Source organism: Spinacia oleracea, chromosome 4 (assembly GCF_020520425.1).
Source record: "Spinacia oleracea cultivar Varoflay chromosome 4, BTI_SOV_V1, whole genome shotgun sequence".
Classification (NCBI taxonomy): domain Eukaryota; kingdom Viridiplantae; phylum Streptophyta; class Magnoliopsida; order Caryophyllales; family Amaranthaceae; genus Spinacia; species Spinacia oleracea.
In genome coordinates this window covers 14,204,604-14,222,764 of record NC_079490.1, presented here as the reverse complement: position 1 = coordinate 14,222,764, position 18,161 = coordinate 14,204,604, and positions in this window count along the sequence as shown.

Below are 18,161 nucleotides of genomic sequence, written 5' to 3'. Positions count from 1 at the left end.
GCAAAGCATAGGAAAGACACGACAGTTAGCAGGCACAAAAGTACAATCATGTTGACATAATGTAGACACAATGTTTCTATTCTATATGCCCTTTCCTATGCTACCCATCTCTCAAAATAAACATAGTATATCAAACATTGAAGCATAAAAGAATAAAACGAGAATGATTTATAAGAATTAATTTGTTTAAACGAATAATTATTTAAACGACAAATAATTAATAAATAAATACAATATTTTTTTTTTCCTTTTTTTTTCGGTACTGTAGCAGCAGTAAATTTATTATTTTTTTTTTTTTTATATATATAATTACGAAAATATTAATTTAAAAAAAAAAACGAAATACATGAAGTCACACAAACAAGAACGTATTTCAAAGCATGTAATTCCAGAGTTAATTTTAAAATAAATTCAAACATTTCTAACTAATAACTTTCAATTTATTCACTAGTTGTAGTTTACTTCAACGAAATTCTTTTTATGTAACTAATTAGTTAGTTAGGTGCCTAAAATTTAAAAAGGTAGACACGAAATGTCAGTAAAACCTTTAGCTCTGATACCACTTTGTAACACCCCGACAATTCCCATTTTCTAAAATAACCCTTTTTAAATATAACTGTAGGGAATTATCAAAGTATTATCGCCTGTGTGAAAACGTAACGGCTTATTCAGAATTTTGCAGCGGAAAACATAAAACTAACTTTTAGGTTCATAAATAATCTTATTACATATTAGGTCCAAAACCAATTAACTGAAATAAGGAAATACGAATAGTACGACAAATTTCAAATTAAGTTAACAAACCAAATCATTTAAATAAGCGAATATAACTACAAGCTCTCTAATCCCGATCCCAATGATGCATCATCTTCAAACCTGTAGATGGGCAACGCTTATTGATCCTTAGAGACTGCTCACCAAAGATGGGTCATCACATGATCAATAAGGCATAGCCATGATCAACACACACAAACAAAGCACGTAATCAGCAAAGCTGAGTACTACATACTAAAACAATAATAATCCTAACATGATTACTATTAACAAACAACCCTAACATGATACTAATGAACATAAACAAGGGCAGACATAACATGATAATTTGACGACCATACTTGACTAGACTAGGCTAGACCTACAACAATAATATTATTTTAGTTGAAATAGACAATGGACCGAGTTGACCGTCCGACAGCCTTCACTAAGGAAGACGAGGTACGGGCGCGACTCCGTAACCTCAGAGACCTGCGATATCGAGGAACATTTGAATAAAAATAGGACACGGTGATCAATCCGGTCCGAGATAAAGGCCATGGGCTACCACCATGAACCCCAACTCCTGTTTGTCCGTCACTTTAGACGTGCACAGTCTAAAGCTATTGCTACTCAGTTTCACTTTACATGATTTACAAATTGATACTCTGTTATGACTCAACAATCACATAAGGCATATAATCCACATTCGTTCACAACTGTTTTTATCTTGGAATTAAGTACGTGATCATAAAGGCATCAATCAAGACTCATTCCAATTTACCCAACCTTTCCTTTAACCATGATCAACCCTGTATATGGGTATAAAGTTTCAACTTACTAAACAAGGTCCTCGGCCCTCATAAAGTAGTGAAAAGCTAAAAAGGGAACAACAACCAATCGATCCAAACCAATCATATAGAATAATCTAGTGTTCCCAACCAACATGTTTGTACCAATAATCCATACTAACATGTTATAGTTCTCTTAGTGCAAAACAAGTTCAATAAGTTTGTCCAACAGTATTAAACATGCACATTCCATATAACCAAGTTTGTCTATAATATCAACATCACCAAGTTCAACAATAATATCAACATGATTTCAACAATTAGCACACATTCCAAGCACGCAGGTATGTACGTACCTTGTATAAACAAATTGATAGGCCACTTTAACACTTTCAAAAGTCCCCTAAAGAGAATTCTCCGCCTAAAACAACCAACAAATATTCCCAATCAATTCCTAATCATTGATAACCATAAGAGAGCATTCTAAATGCATCCTAAACATATTTAGAACTTTCCCCAATATCAAAACTTAAACATTTGATTTCCTAGAATCATAATTATTGAATTAGTGATTGAAATTCGTTGAAAACTTTTGCAAACATCGTACTTTAAATTTTCAGCAATATAAATTCATTTAAAAGCTTCACCATGGTCAATCTACGTTCCTAGTATCTCAAAACAACCAATTCAATAATCCACACTCAACTCATCATGATTAATAATCATAAAAACCTTGAATTTCATACTTTAAACAATCAAAACCAATATTTCAATGTAATTACATAATCTGAAAATTAATAACTTTATTATAAAATTCATATAATCTTAAATTCATAATTTAAATCACAAAACCCATAGCTTTAATTCAAGGAAACATAATTCAAACTAATAAATCATGATTAAGCCCTAATTTAATTTTAATTAATCAAAACTGAAAATTAATTCGTTTTTAATCTCAACATCAAATCTGAAAATCATATTCACCATAAAAATTATAAATTTAATTTAAGAACATAATCTAAATTAACAAGCTTTAATTTAAAATAATTAGTTACTTAGGGTTTAAGAAAGTAACCAATTCAATAAGGAGGAAAGAGAGAGAGCTGGCGGACGGAGATGACTCGCGGCAGGGCTGGGCACGGCGGCGCGACCTGGCGGCGGCTGTGCGACTCGGGCTGCTGCGACACCGAAGGGGTTAAGGTGGCTCGAAAAACAGAGGGAAAGAAAGAGAGAAGACGAAAAAGAAGGATGAAGAGGAGGGTGTTACCGTGCTGGGCGGCGGCTGAGGCGTGCTGCGGCGGCGGCTCGGCGACGGCGTGGAGGGAGAGAGGACGGCTGTGTGTTGGTGCGTGAGATTGGAGGAAGGATGGAGGGTTTCCTCTTTCTTTGGTTTCACGTGAGTATGGAGGGGAGAGAGAGAAGGGCTTGATTTGTTTTACGTGAATTAGAAAAGAGAAGGGAGTATGGTTTTGGGGTTTTGTTGGTTTGGGCTTTGCCCAATTGGGCTAGGAGTAGAATTTAGAATTTAGGATTTGCTTTCTAATTTCAATAGAACGTGATTTCAAAATCCGAATTCGTTTTAACGTAAAATTCAAAAATCAATTTTGATTTCATAAATCATTTAAAATATTCAAAATGTAATAACATAAGTATATTTTAATTACATATTCATTTCTAAAATTCGTAAATTACATTTAAATATATTAAATATACGTTAAAATATATAAATAAAATATAATAAAATTACGGGGGATTACACTCATACAATGTATGATTTGTTGAAACATTTTTCTTAGTTTATGTACATGTAATACACTACGTTCTTTAACAGGGAATAGATTAAGGCAACTTAGATTTTTTGTTTTAAGTGAATGCTGAGTTCAGTCATTTCACTTCTAGAAGGCAGAAGATCGGAGGACAATAATGCTAATTCTAATTTCCAATAATAAGGAAGAAAGAGAGAGAGTGGTGTTGTAAGATTTATTTTGGAATTTAAAAAGCGTGTAAATTAAAAAGCGTGGTGTTATAAGATTTATTTTGGAATTTAAAAAGCGTGTAATTAAATTCTAATGACCTGCCACGTGGACAGGTTATTACTTTAATAATAGTTATAAAATAGATTAGTATCAATAATGCAAGGGACTCTTATTACTAACTTGTGTCTAATTTTGTTCACAAGCCACTTGACGTTTTAGAAACTCTCATTCAACTTCGAACTCATATTTGTTTTGGTGCATTGGTTTTTGTTAATACATTATGTAATCCCCCGTATATTTATAAAGTTTATTAATATAGTTTTACGTATAATTACCGATATTTAAATTATATTAATGAATTTTAGTAAAAATATACATATTTAATGTATATTTATTTATTCAAATGCATTTTAAATACTTTAAGAATTTATGAAATCGAAAATAATTTTAGAATTTTACGTTGAAAAGAATTCGAATTACGAAAACACGTTCGATTGAATTTGGAAAAACAATCCTAACCATTTTTTTTGAATTCAAACAACTCAATCCTAATGCTAGCCCAATCTGGTGAAGCCCATCATAATAAGCCCAAAACTCCTTCCTTCCTACCTTCTCTTCCTATTTCACGTAAAAACAAAAGCAAGCCAAAACCCCTTTGAGTTTCATGTGAAAACCCAAAAGAAAAAATAAAACAGCAAACCCATCCTCCACGTTCGTAGCTGATGCCCAGCCGCCGCACCGACTTCCGGCCACCAGCCACCGGCGAGTCGCACCGCTGGTAACTCCTCCTCTCTTCGTTCTTCTTCTTCTCTCGTTATTTTTTAAATCTCTTTACTTGGCTGTTTCTATTTATTGCCCCAACAACCACCTCGTCGCCACCACCACCAGCCACTGCGTCGACCTCCTGCCTGCTGCCCGACCTCCTGTTGTCGTGCCACCAGCCGTCGGCCACCCTTCTCTCTCCCTTCTCCTTCGTGCAAGAACCCTCCACACTCGTGGTTCCCTTTGCTCGCACAGCCACCACAGGGTGACTACCTTCACCGCCGCACAGCCGCGACCACCTTCACGCCGCCGCACCACCTTGTCCGCCGGCAGCTTCTTGTTCTCTCTCCTTTTGGTTATTTCTTAAACCCTAAGTTATTTAAATGTTTTAATTAAGTTTATTAATTTGAAATTATGTTTCTTGAATTAAATTATTAATCTTTATAGATTAATTATAATTTTCAGATTTGGTGTTGATGTTATAAATTAATTATTTTCAGTTTTGGTTGATTAATATATAAGTTAGGGTTTTAATTAGCTTAGTGATTTAATTCATGTTTATTGAATGTGAATTATAAGTTATTATGATTAAATTATATTTTCAGATTATACATTATGTTTAAATAATAAATTTAATTTTCAGATTATGTAATTGCATTGAAATAATGATTTTTAATTATTAAAGCATGAATTTTAAGGTTTTAATAGTTTTAAAATCATAGTAGGATGATTATAAATTATGAAAGTTATTATTTTTATGATTTTAAGCATGTTGGATATATGTTGGAGTAGTTTGAAACGAATTTATATTGCTGAAATTTAAGTATGATATTTGCAAAAAGTTTTAACGAATTTCAAACATCGAATTCGATAATTATGATGCTAGGAAATCAAATGTTCAAGTTTTGATATTGGGGAAGGTTCTAAGTATGTTTAGGATGTATTTAGAATGCTTTATTATAGTTGCGAATGATTAGAGATTCATTGGGATTATTTGTTGGTTGTTTTAGGCGGGAAATTCTCTTTAGGCGACTTTTGGAAATGTTAAAGTGGCCTATCAGTTTGTTTACACAAGGTACGTACATACCTGTGTGCTTGGAACGTGTGCTAATTGTTGAAAGCATGTTGAATTTATTGTTGAACTTGGTTATGTTGATATTATTGTTGAACTTGGTGATGTTGATATTATTGACGAACCTGGTTATGTTGAAATTGCATGCTTAATACTGTTGGACGGACATATTGAACTTATATTGCATTATGAGAATTGTAACATGTTAGTATGGATGATTGATACAAACATGTTGGTTGGGAACACTAGATTATTCTATATGTTGGTTTGGATCGATTGATTATTGTTCCCTTTCTAGCTTTTCACTACTTTATGAGGGCGGTGGACCTTGTTTAGTAAGTTAAAACTCTATACCCATATACAGGGTTGATCATGGTTAAAGGAAAGGTTGGGTAAATTGGAATGAGTCTTGATTGATGCCTTTATGACCGCTTACTTAATTCCAAGATAAAAACAATTGTGAACGAATGTGGATTGTATGCCTTATGTGATTGCTGAGTCATAACATAGTCTCAATTTGTAAATCATGTAAAGTGAAACTGAGTAGCAATAGCTTTAAACTGTGCACGTCTAAAGTGACGGACAAACAGGAGTTGGGGTTCATGGTGGTAACTCATGGCCTTTTCTGGGACCGGATTGATCACCGTGTTCTATTTTTATTAAAACGTTCCTCGATATCGCAGGTCACTGAGGTTACGAAGTCGCGCCCGTTCCTCGTCTTCCTTAGTGAAGACTTCTGGATGGACAACTCGGTCCATTGTCTATTTCAACTAAAATAATATTATTGTTATAAGTCTAGCCTAGTCTAGTCAAGTATGGTCGTCAAATTATCATGTTTTGTCTGCCCTTATTTATGTTCATTAGTATCATGTTAGGGTTGTTCGTTTAATAGTATCATGTTAGGATTATTATTGTTTTAGTGTGTAGTACTCAGCTTTGCTGATTACGTGCTTTTGCTTGTGCATGTTGATCATGGCTATGCCTTATTGATCCTGTGATGACCCAATCTTTGGTGAGCAGTCTCTAAGGATCAGTAAGCATTGTCCATCTGCAGGTTTGAAGATGTTGCATCATTGGGATCGGGAATAGAGAGCTTGTATTTAGTTTTGATTTGCTAAGTTGACTTGGGTTTGTTTAATTGGACTTTAAACTTGTTAGTTGATCTTATTTTCGTTGATTGTTTTTGGGATTAACTATGTAATCGATTATTTATAAACCTAAAGTTAATTTTATGTTTTCCGCTGCAAAATTCTGAATAAGCCGTTACGTTTTCACATGGGCGATAATGACTGAATAATTCTCTACGTTTATTATTAAAAGGTTATTTTAGAAAATAGAGAATTGTCGGGGTGTTACAAAGTGGTATCTAGAAGCTTGTGGTTTTACTTCAATAACTTTTAGGCGCCTAAACTAGCTAGTTTTCTAAAACGAATTTCTTAGAATTGAGCTCCAACTCATTATATCATTAAAAAATGCGTACCTTTTTTTGGGGGGACCAAATTCAATTTATTTTGTTTGAAATTATATTAATATTTCTTATTTAAGTTCGAAATTAACTTATTTATTCGAAACTTTTCATTTATGTGAATTAAGTACGTTTTTTTTTTGTCTTTTCGAAATTAAATCAAAAATATTTGGGGAAAAAAAATATGATTCCTTAAGTATATATTTATTCGTTTAATAAATATTTATTCGTTTAATAAAATTTCTTATTTATTAAAAAAAAAAAAAAAGAAAAAAAGAAATTTCTTCGTTTATTATTTATTCGTTTAATAAAAATTTCTTTTTATTAATTGTTTTATTTATTCCTTAAGTGTTTCAATTTTATTCTTATTTTGAGTTATTACGAGAGATGGGTAATATAGGAAAGGGCATATAGGATAGAATTATGTGTGCATTAGTAGCTAGTTAATTCTAGCATAAGAAGTTAATTATTATATGCATGTGTTAAATGTTCAAGTGTTGCATTTAAATGTGCATTAGAGAAATTGTTTGATTCCACCTAACTTATTGCTTTGTTGAACTTTGATTATAGTTTGGTTTGGAAATCGTTAGTGAGACTTTAAGTTGTTTCTTTTAGGAATAAAATGTGGCTTTCCAAGTACACCACCATAGGATTCCAAGTCGTGTTTGGATGATGTGAGTATTTTGCTAGGATACAAGACCAACCCACCTTAATGAGAGAAGACATTATATCATCCACTATTGTTCATTGCTTACCTAACCAAATGCCATACCTAGAACTCAAAGATAGGTTTAAATACTTGCATTCTAATGATGGAACACCAAATTTGGCTAAGTATGGGACTAGGATGGTAGTTGGAGATACGATTCAGAGATTATGACCACCATTATTGAGGTAGCAGAAAGTGGGTTGAAGGAGGGTAAAGACGACATAGGGAGTCATGCTTGGGACGCATTTATTGAGGAACCTATGGGAGTGGGTGTAAATAATGATATAGAGGGAAATGATGTAGCCGTTGAGGATGAAAATGTAGAGGTTGAGGCAGAAAACCCTAACCCAGGGGCCCATGAGCCTACCATTGAGATCTCTAGTGATTCAGATAGGGAGCTGGAGGAAGAGTTCGACGAATGTTGAAGATCTAGATTTCACTCCGCAAGTTCCCAAGAAAATAATAGATAGGCAAGGTGCCACAAGCATTTGAAGTTGTAATAGTTAGTTAGTTCTTTTATGTTTTGGAGAATAAGTAGCAAAGCTACAACAGTTTAAAGTTAAAGAAATAGAAGTTTGAGTTGTTCTTTATTCTTTTCGAGGATCTAATAAACCTCTATAGAGTTAGCAATAAAAGTTAAAGTGTTCTTTTCGTTTTGAAAATTCCATAATACTCCAAGTTTTAAGTAGCACGCAAGGGATTAATTCTTTTATTGTTTGCATGCTCAATGTGAATCGTGGATCAATTTAATTGCCACAAAAATAGTAAGTGATTTGAGTGCAAAAAGGAAATGAGGGGCAATCTAGACCCTTATGACCAATATGATTCAAAATATTATGCCTTATGTGCGGAATGTGGATATTCTTTATGGATGGGTGACGATGATTACTCTAATATTGTTGTACTTTCTTGATTAATTGTTTGTTGATGTGATATCTACGATCAAATCTTCTCCTTTAGAGAATACATATGAGTTATATTTCGAACCTAGGGTAGAATGTATTAATTTCAGGTCGTGTTATAGAATGGCCAACAATAATGCTTTAGTTGTTAATATTCGCCTCTTAGCGGAAAAGCTGACCCAAAAAGAGAACTGAGCGTCCCGATTTTTGCTGGGGACATGTTTGCGAGACTGGCCAAAGTTAAGGCACCATACCTTGAGGGGCAAGCTGATCTTACCTTTTTAGAGAACTGGGTTAAAGAGTTTGAGGAAATGTTTGGGGCTGTGAACTGTCTTGAGAACATGAGAGTGAGTCAAGTTGTACTGTACTTGAAAGATGAAACTGATTTATGGTTGAGAGAAAATGAAGCTAGACTTAGCGCTGTTGAGGGATTCAATTGAGATTCGTTTGTTATTTCCCTGAGGAAAAAGTTTTATCCTCCTTTTATGAGAAAGAAAAAATCACAGGAACTCATAAACCTTGGGATGGGGAGTATGACCATCGCTGAATACTATAGCAAATTTATAGCGCTGTCGAGGTTTGCACCTGAGGTTGTAGCCATAGAGGAGCTAAAGGCTCAGAGGTTTGAGCAAGGTTTGACTGATGAGATCCAATTAGGATTAGGTGGGGAAACCTTTACATCTTTAGATATTGTGTATGGGAGAACCGCCCATATGTATGGTTTGCAGTCCAGAAGGGACAAGAAAAATATTGTTGGGGGGTAAAGAAAAGAGTTCAATGCTGGGGAAAACCAAGGGAATTTCAAGAGGATGAATGAGAATAGGAATGGGAATGGAAATGGAAATAGAAGTTTTCAAGGAAGGAACAATAAGGGGCACACCAATAGGAACCAATCTGAGAGAGTGCATCACTGTAAGATGTGCAGTAACAACCATCCTGGTAGAAATTGCAAGGGAGAATTAGTGACCTGCAACTATTGTCAGAAAAGGGGGCATAGGGAGTATGAGTGCTTCAATAAGCAGAAAAATGAACAAAATAACAATAGGAGTGATTACCAAGGGAAGTCAAGGTATAACCAATCTGGAAACCAGGGTTTGTAGTCTGTAGGGTCGCACAATAACCAGGGAAACCACAATAAGTCTGCCAACGAGAACAACAACCATCATAAGGCACCGGGTAAACTGTTCGTAATGGCTAGAAATGAAGCTGAACGTTCTGCAGACGTAGTTCATAGTACTTTTCTATTAACTCCGTGCTAGTTAGAACGTTGTTTGATTCAAGGGGTAACTCATTCTTTTGTTTCGTCATCTGTCGTTAAGAGTCTGATTTAGTAGATTTAAAGGTGATTGATTTGCCTGTTAGTATACCTACTGGGGTGACCATAAGGTGTACCAAGTTGTTAAAGAACTTTCCCTGGAAGATAAAAGATTGTGTTTTCCTTCTGATTTGATAGAGTTTAATCTGGGAAACCTAGATGTAATTCTGGGGACGGACTGGCTAAGTTTGTACAAGGCTAAGGTAGATTGTGAAATTCAGAAAGTAAGTTTAAGGAACCCTATTGGAAGGTTGACCTCATATAGATGTTTTGGGAAGACCAAGAACCTTTAGTTATTTCGGTAATGCAAGTGAGGAAATTGATGAATAGAGAGTGTGAACTATTTTTCTGTAGTGTGTTAGAGGTGAGTAACAAAGTTGGAGTGAAAACCGAGGATGTTGCCATTATGAGTGGATTCATTGATGTGTTTTCGAGTGAAATTGCAAGTATGTTACCTATTAGAGCCTTCGAGTTCACTATAGACTTAGTTCCTGGAACGACGCCTATACCTAAAGCACCATATAGAATGACACATCCCGAAATGAGCGAATTAAGACACAATTGCAAGAGTTGTTTCGTTAAGGGGTATATTAGGCCTAGTGCATCACCGTGGGGAGCTCCTGCGTTGTTTGTTAAGGAGAAAGATAAGAGTATGGAATTATGCATCGATTTTAGGGAACTAAACACCATCAAGAACATGTATCTTTTGCCTAGGATAGATGACATATTGGATCAATTGAATTGGGCGAGTGTGTTCTCGAAGACTAATTTGTGTTTGAAGTACCACCAATTGAGAATAACTAATAAGGGCCTAAGACCTCATTAGGACTCGTTATTGTCATTATGGGTTTAGAATAATGTCTTTTGGGTTAACCAATGCACCTGCCATAATTATGTTATTGATGATATCCTGATTTATTCAAGGAATGAGAAAGAGCATGACAAACACCTGAGGATTATTTTGGAGATGCTTAGAAAGAATTTAGTTTTATGTGAATGAAGTATACAAATCTTGAAGTCATGTGTGTTTAAGTGACACCGACGGAAAAGTGAATGACTAAATTGATTGAAAATTGCGTTACATAAAGGAATAAATTTAAGAGAAGATTCGAGTGGTCCAGGATCGTTAGAAATCATTTAGTGTCTTGAAAAGATTGGAGGAATTATATGAATTGGTGAAAGAGCTAAGAGTTAAGCCCAAAAGTTATACATCCATGAAAGGTGTAATGAGGTTTGGTAAAAAGGAAAAGTTGACCAGAAGGAGTCTCTGTAAATCCTGCTAAGATTCAAGCTGTGAGTGAGTGACCTATTCCAAGAACGCGTCCGATATCTGAAGTTTTCTAGGCCTAGATGACCATTATAGGAGGTTGTGAAAGACTTTTGGAAGAAAGAAAAAAAAAACCCCCCAATGACCAACTTGTTAAAAAAAAAAGGAAGAATCGAAATTCAAGTGGAGTGAGAAACATGAGGAAGCTTTCCAGAATTTAAAGGAGCATTTGACCTCTGCACTCGTTGTCGCTAAGTTGAAACCTTACGAGGCTAATTAACCTACTCATGACCTAAAGCTAGCTGCTATTGTGTTATCTGCGAATAGTTGGAGACATTACCTTTATAGGGCAACATGTAAGATCCTTACCGAGCACAAAAGTCTGAAACTTTGGCAATAAGGTCCAGTTGAATCTTGGGGACAACATCGGAAAAAAAAAAGTACTGCTTTCCACCCTGCAATTGATGGTCAGCCTGAGAGGACTAACTAAACTACGGAATATATGTTGAGAGCCTGTGTTATTGACTTTAAGGGTAATTGGGAAACCACCTAGAGTCAATTGAATTTCTTGCAACAATAGTTACCACGCGAACATTAAGATGACACATTTTGAGGCATTGTATGGAAAGATGTGTAGAAGTCCCACTTGCTGGAATAATTTTAGTGAAAATATAGTATTGGGGACAAAATTCGTTGAAGGAGAAATATCTAGAGTTATTCCCTGAGATGAGTTACGAGGGCGTAACTCGTTTTCTTTAAGAGGGGTAGAATGCGATAGAAATTCGCGCTTTTTACCTATTTTTATGGTGTTTTTATGCATTTTTATGCTTATTTTAGCAAATTATACATGTTGGTGCAAAGTACATAGTACATAGATTCTCCGCATAAGAAAAGGTGTCCTTGAGTAACACAAACAACTTTAAGTTGGCAAAAGAGTGCACATGAGTGGCACAAGTATTTCTCTAGTAAGAATGAATTAAAGACTTTCGGAAAATGTGTGAGTTCTTGTGTCAAGTTTCGGAACGAAACTTCTTTTAAGAGGGGTAGATTGTAATCCCCCGTATATTTATAAAGTTTATTAATATAGTTTTACGTATATTGGTGAATTTTAGTAAAAATATACATATTTAATGTATATTTATTTATTCAAATGCATTTTAAATACTTTAAGAATTTATGAAATCGAAAATAATTTTAGAATTTTACGTTGAAAAGAATTCGAATTACGAAAACACGTTCGATTGAATTTGGAAAAACAATCCTAACCATTTTTTTTGAATTCAAACAACTCAATCCTAATGCTAGCCCAATCTGGTGAAGCCCATCATAATAAGCCCAAAACTCCTTCCTTCCTACCTTCTCTTCCTATTTCACGTAAAAACAAAAGCAAGCCAAAACCCCTTTGAATTTCATGTGAAAACCCAAAAGAAAAAAAAACAGCAAATCCATCCTCCACGTTCGTAGCTGATGCCCAGCCACCGCACCGACTTCCGGCCACCAGCCACCGGCGAGTCGCACCGCTGGTAACTCCTCCTCTCTTCGTTCTTCTTCTTCTCTCGTTATTTTTTAAATCTCTTTACTTGGTTGTTTCTATTTATTGCCCCAACAACCACCTCGTCGCCACCACCACCAGCCACTGCGTCGACCTCCTGCCTGCTGCCCGACCTCCTGTTGTCGTGCCACCAGCCGTCGGCCACCCTTTTCTCTCCCTTCTCCTTCGTGCAAGAACCCTCCACACTCGTGGTTCCCTTTGCTCGCACAGCCACCACAGGGTGACTACCTTCACCGCCGCACAGCCGCGACCACCTTCACGCCGCCGCACCACCTTGTCCGCCGGCAGCTTCTTGTTCTCTCTCCTTTTGGTTATTTCTTAAACTCTAAGTTATTTAAATGTTTTAATTAAGTTTATTAATTTGAATTTATGTTTCTTGAATTAAATTATTAATTTTTATAGATTAATTGTAATTTTCAGATTTGGTGTTGATGTTATAAATTAATTATTTTCAGTTTTGGTTGATTAATATATAAGTTAGGGTTTTAATTAGCTTAGTGATTTAATTCATGTTTATTGAATGTGAATTATAAGTTATTATAATTAAATTATATTTTCAGATTATACATTATGTTTAAATAATAAATTTAATTTTCAGATTATGTAATTGCATTGAAATAATGATTTTTAATTATTAAAGCATGAATTTTAAGGTTTTAATAGTTTTAATATCATAGTAGGATGATTATAAATTATGAAAGTTATTATTTTTATGATTTTAAGCATGTTGGATATATTTTGGAGTAGTTTGAAACGAATTTATATTGCTGAAATTAAGTATGATATTTGCAAAAAGTTTTAACGAATTTCAAACATCGAATTCGATAATTATGATGCTAGGAAATCAAATGTTCAAGTTTTGATATTGGGGAAGGTTCTAAGTATGTTTAGGATGTATTTAGAATGCTTTATTATAGTTGCGAATGATTAGAGATTCATTGGGATTATTTGTTGGTTGTTTCAGGCGGGGAATTCTCTTTAGGCGACTTTTGAAAATGTTAAAGTGGCCTATCAGTTTGTTTACACAAGGTACGTACATACCTGTGTGCTTGGAACGTGTGCTAATTGTTGAAAGCATGTTGAATTTGTTGTTGAACTTGGTTATGTTGATATTATTGTTGAACTTGGTGATGTTGGTATTATTGACGAACCTGGTTATGTTGAAATTGCATGCTTAATACTGTTGGACGGACATATTGAACTTATATTGCATTATGAGAATTGTAACATGTTAGTATGGATTATTGATACAAACATGTTGGTTGGGAACACTAGATTATTCTATATGTTGGTTTGGATCGATTGATTATTGTTCCCTTTCTAGCTTTTCACTACTTTATGAGGGCGGTGGACCTTGTTTAGTAAGTTGAAACTCTATACCCATATACAGGGTTGATCATGGTTAAAGGAAAGGTTGGGTAAATTGGAATGAGTCTTGATTGATGCCTTTATGATCACTTACTTAATTCCAAGATAAAAACAATTGTGAACGAATGTGGATTGTATGCCTTATGTGATTGCTGAGTCATAACAGAGTCTCAATTTGTAAATCATGTAAAGTGAAACTGAGTAGCAATAGCTTTAAACTGTGCACGTCTAAAGTGACGGACAAACAGGAGTTGGGGTTCATGGTGGTAACCCATGGCCTTTTCTGGGACCGGATTGATCACCGTGTTCTATTTTTATTAAAACGTTCCTCGATATTGCAGGTCACTGAGGTTACGAAGTCGCGCCCGTTCCTCGTCTTCCTTAGTGAAGACTTCTGGATGGACAACTCGGTCCATTGTCTATTTCAACTAAAATAATATTATTGTTATAAGTCTAGCCTAGTCTAGTCAAGTATGGTCGTCAAATTATCATGTTTTGTCTGCCCTTATTTATGTTCATTAGTATCATGTTAGGGTTGTTCGTTTAATAGTATCATGTTAGGATTATTATTGTTTTAGTGTGTAGTACTCAGCTTTGCTGATTACGTGCTTTTGCTTGTGCATGTTGATCATGGCTATGCCTTATTGATCCTGTGATGACCCAATCTTTGGTGAGCAGTCTCTAAGGATCAGTAAGCATTGTCCATCTGCAGGTTTGAAGATGTTGCATCATTGGGATCGGGAATAGAGAGCTTGTATTTAGTTTTGATTTGCTAAGTTAACTTGGGTTTGTTTAATTGGACTTTAAACTTGTTAGTTGATCTTATTTTCGTTGATTGGTTTTGGGATTAACTATGTAATCGATTATTTATAAACCTAAAGTTAATTTTATGTTTTCCGCTGCAAATGTTTGAATAAGCCGTTACGTTTTCACACGGGCGATAATGCCTTGATAATTCTCTACGTTTTGTTGACCCTAAAGTTTTGATGATGACAAAGCAAACTCCTGACAATTGGTTAAGTTATGTTGCATAATAGGTTCCGAGATCCTTAGAGGGATAATGCTAAGTTAAGGAGATCCTGAGTTGGATAAACTAAGCAACGTGGAATATAAGCAAGTAATTGATCCATGTCAGACACTACATTGAAGAAATAATCATTAAGCAAGGCGAGATCCTTAGGCGAGTTCCTAAGGCGAGATCCTCATATATTATGTGGATCCTCGATGTTCCAGAGAAGGAACAAATTGGGAAGTCTTCGAGTGAAGCTTCTAAAGGTGCAACATGAAGACTACAGCATATGAGTTTATGTTTAGGATTTATGTAAGTATTTAATATTGTTTATACGTAATTTGGAACGAAAGGAACCTAAGTATTTTGGTACGTTTTAAATGAAATATGTTAACTGTAATTATAAAAGAGTTTTAACTTGGAAAATCTTTTTAATAAATAAAATGAATTTAATTAATAAATGAAACATAGGATTCTGATTTATTATCCTTGTTTCTCAAGTAAAAGATTTTCCATGTTCCTTGAAACTCTCCCCACGTATTTCTGTTTAACGTACATTTAGTGTTTTGATTTGGTCTCCCTTGTTTCTCTCCAACTATGCCCATGTTACTGAGCAGTAACTGTTAGTGGGTAGTTGAGGAGAACATGGGTACCCAACCCTAAGTAAAACTCTCCTATAAAAGGAGAAGAGTTTTGGCTTTTCAAAATACAACTGATTTCTACAAAATCTATCTTAAAGAGCTTAAACGTTTTAAAAGAATCAGTTGGCAAAATAGAGTGTTCCTTGAGTTCCTTATTATTATAAGCTTTATTACGTACTAGAGTTTTATATCAAATTGTATTTTGGGTTTAAGGGTTGAGTGATCCTTAATTGACTTAGAGTTAAGTCAAAGAGAAACAGAGCGACTTAGAGTTAAGTCAAAGAGAAAAGGAGCGACTTAGAGTTAAGTCAGAGAGAGAAAGAGGAGCACAGTAATCAAAGGGGATTGCTGTGGGGAACTCGTGTTCGAGAGGAACTCGAGTTAGAGAGTGTATTTGTAATAGAGTTATTACATTAATACAAAAGAGTAGTGAGGTTCTTCTTGATTAGGGTCAAGAAGGTTCCTCCATTTTATATCTTTCTTCGCTCATTATTCTCAGTTTCTTTATTGTTTAAATTCCGCAAGAAACTTACCCAAGTTCCCAAGAAACAATTCACCCCCCCTCTTGTCAAGTGTTCCTACTGAACTATCAGTTGGTATCAGAGCAGGATCTCACAAAAATACAGGAAACCCTGTTGAGAAAAAGTTCCTGGAAAGTATGAACGCTTACGAGAAACTCGAGGAAGGTTATTCCACTCAAAGACCTCCAATGTTCAACGGAAAATTCTACACCTACTGGAAGAACATGATGGAGATCTACATCAAGGCAGAGAACTATCAAGTATGGCGAGTCATAGAAGTCGGTGATTTCGAGGTAACAATGATCAATGCTCAAAATGAGGTAGTTCCTAAACCCATGTCTGATTTTACTAAGGAAGATTTTGAGAAATTTGAAATCAACGCAATGGCTGTGAAAATCTTGCATTGCGGCCTTGGACCTCATGAACATAACAGAGTTATAGGGTGCAAGAGCGCAAAGCAAATCTGGGATCTCCTTCAAATAACTCATGAAGGAACTAATGAGGTCAAACGTTCAAAAATTGATTTATTAATGTCTAAGTATGAACGTTTTGAAATGCAACCAAGAGAAACAATACAGGAAATGTTTACTCGTTTCACTAATATCACTAATGAACTAGTTTCTCTTGGAAGAAATATTCCCTCCGATGAACAGGTTAGGAAGATCCTAAGGAGCATGCCACAGGATGATAGATGGAGAACCAAGGTCACTGCATTGTTTGAAACAAAGGACTTCACCAAATTCAACATTGAACAATTGGCGGGATCCTTGATGACTCATGAATTACATCTAGGAGCAGCTGTTCCTGAGAACCGAGGCCTTGCTCTCAAGGCTGAGGAACAGGAGGACTCAGAACCTGATGAAGATGAGGTTGCTACGTTGGTCAGAAGAATGAAAAGATTTTACAGGAACTCTAAACCTGGAAATCTAAGAGGAAGGAACTCAATGAGAAAACCAAGCGGTTCCAAGTCTGACCAAGGATGTTTCAAGTGCGGTGATTCTGACCATCAAATCAAAGACTGCCCTCAGTGGGAAAATGAAAAAGGGAAAGGCAAGGGAAAGGATCAATATAAGGAAAGATTCAACAAATGCACCTTTGCCAAGCCCAACTTCAAGAAGGCAATGATCGAAGCTTGGGAAGAAGCCACTGACTCGGAAGAAGATGAGGATCAACCAGAAGAAACAACAAACCTTTGTCTTATGGCAAAGATCGATGAATCAACACAAGATCCATCACGTGAAGTAAGTTCCTCAACTCTTCAATCTCTGTCTGTAAATTAATTAGTGGAATTATTGATAGAAACTCTAGACATTTTTAAAAAGCTTATCGTAATAAAGGCTCAAAGTGACAAGGCAATGGAACTTAGCAAAGAACACACAACCTACCTCGATAATGTTAAATCTGATGTACATGGTAGGTTCTTTCAGTTGCCTGACAGGAACACCTCTCTTAAAGACTCTTTTAAAAGAGTTGAAAATGTACATATTATGCTTGATGAAACTAATGAAGTTCAGGAACAGAAGGATTTCGAAAATGGTTTGATTCACTTCACAGATAACAATGAGGAAACTTCTCCAGCTAGACAACATAAAGAGACAGTTGAATCAGGAGTTCAAGAAATCAAAGTGAATCAGGGAGTTCCTACTCAAGAGGAACAAGATCTTAGAGTTCATGATCCAGAAGTTCCTGTTCCTGAGGATCACCCTATTATTAAACAGGAACAAGGAACTCGAGGATCTCAAGGAACTCAAGAAACAGAAGTAACTGAGGAAAGTTTGAATATTCTTGTGGCTCAATCTCAACCTAAGCCATGGAAACATCAGAGTTCCTCTCCAATGGATCTGATCGTCAGCGACATTGAAAGAGGAATTGTGACAAGATCTGAACTCAGGAACTTCTGTACTTTCCATGCGTTCCTCTCCATAATCAAGCCAAATAACCAGAAGGGGATAGAACTCAAATGGATGTACAGGATCAAGCTTGATAAACGTATGGTCAGGAACAGAGCAAGGTTAGTTGTTAAAGGCTACAATCAACAGGAAGGTACTAATTTCGAAG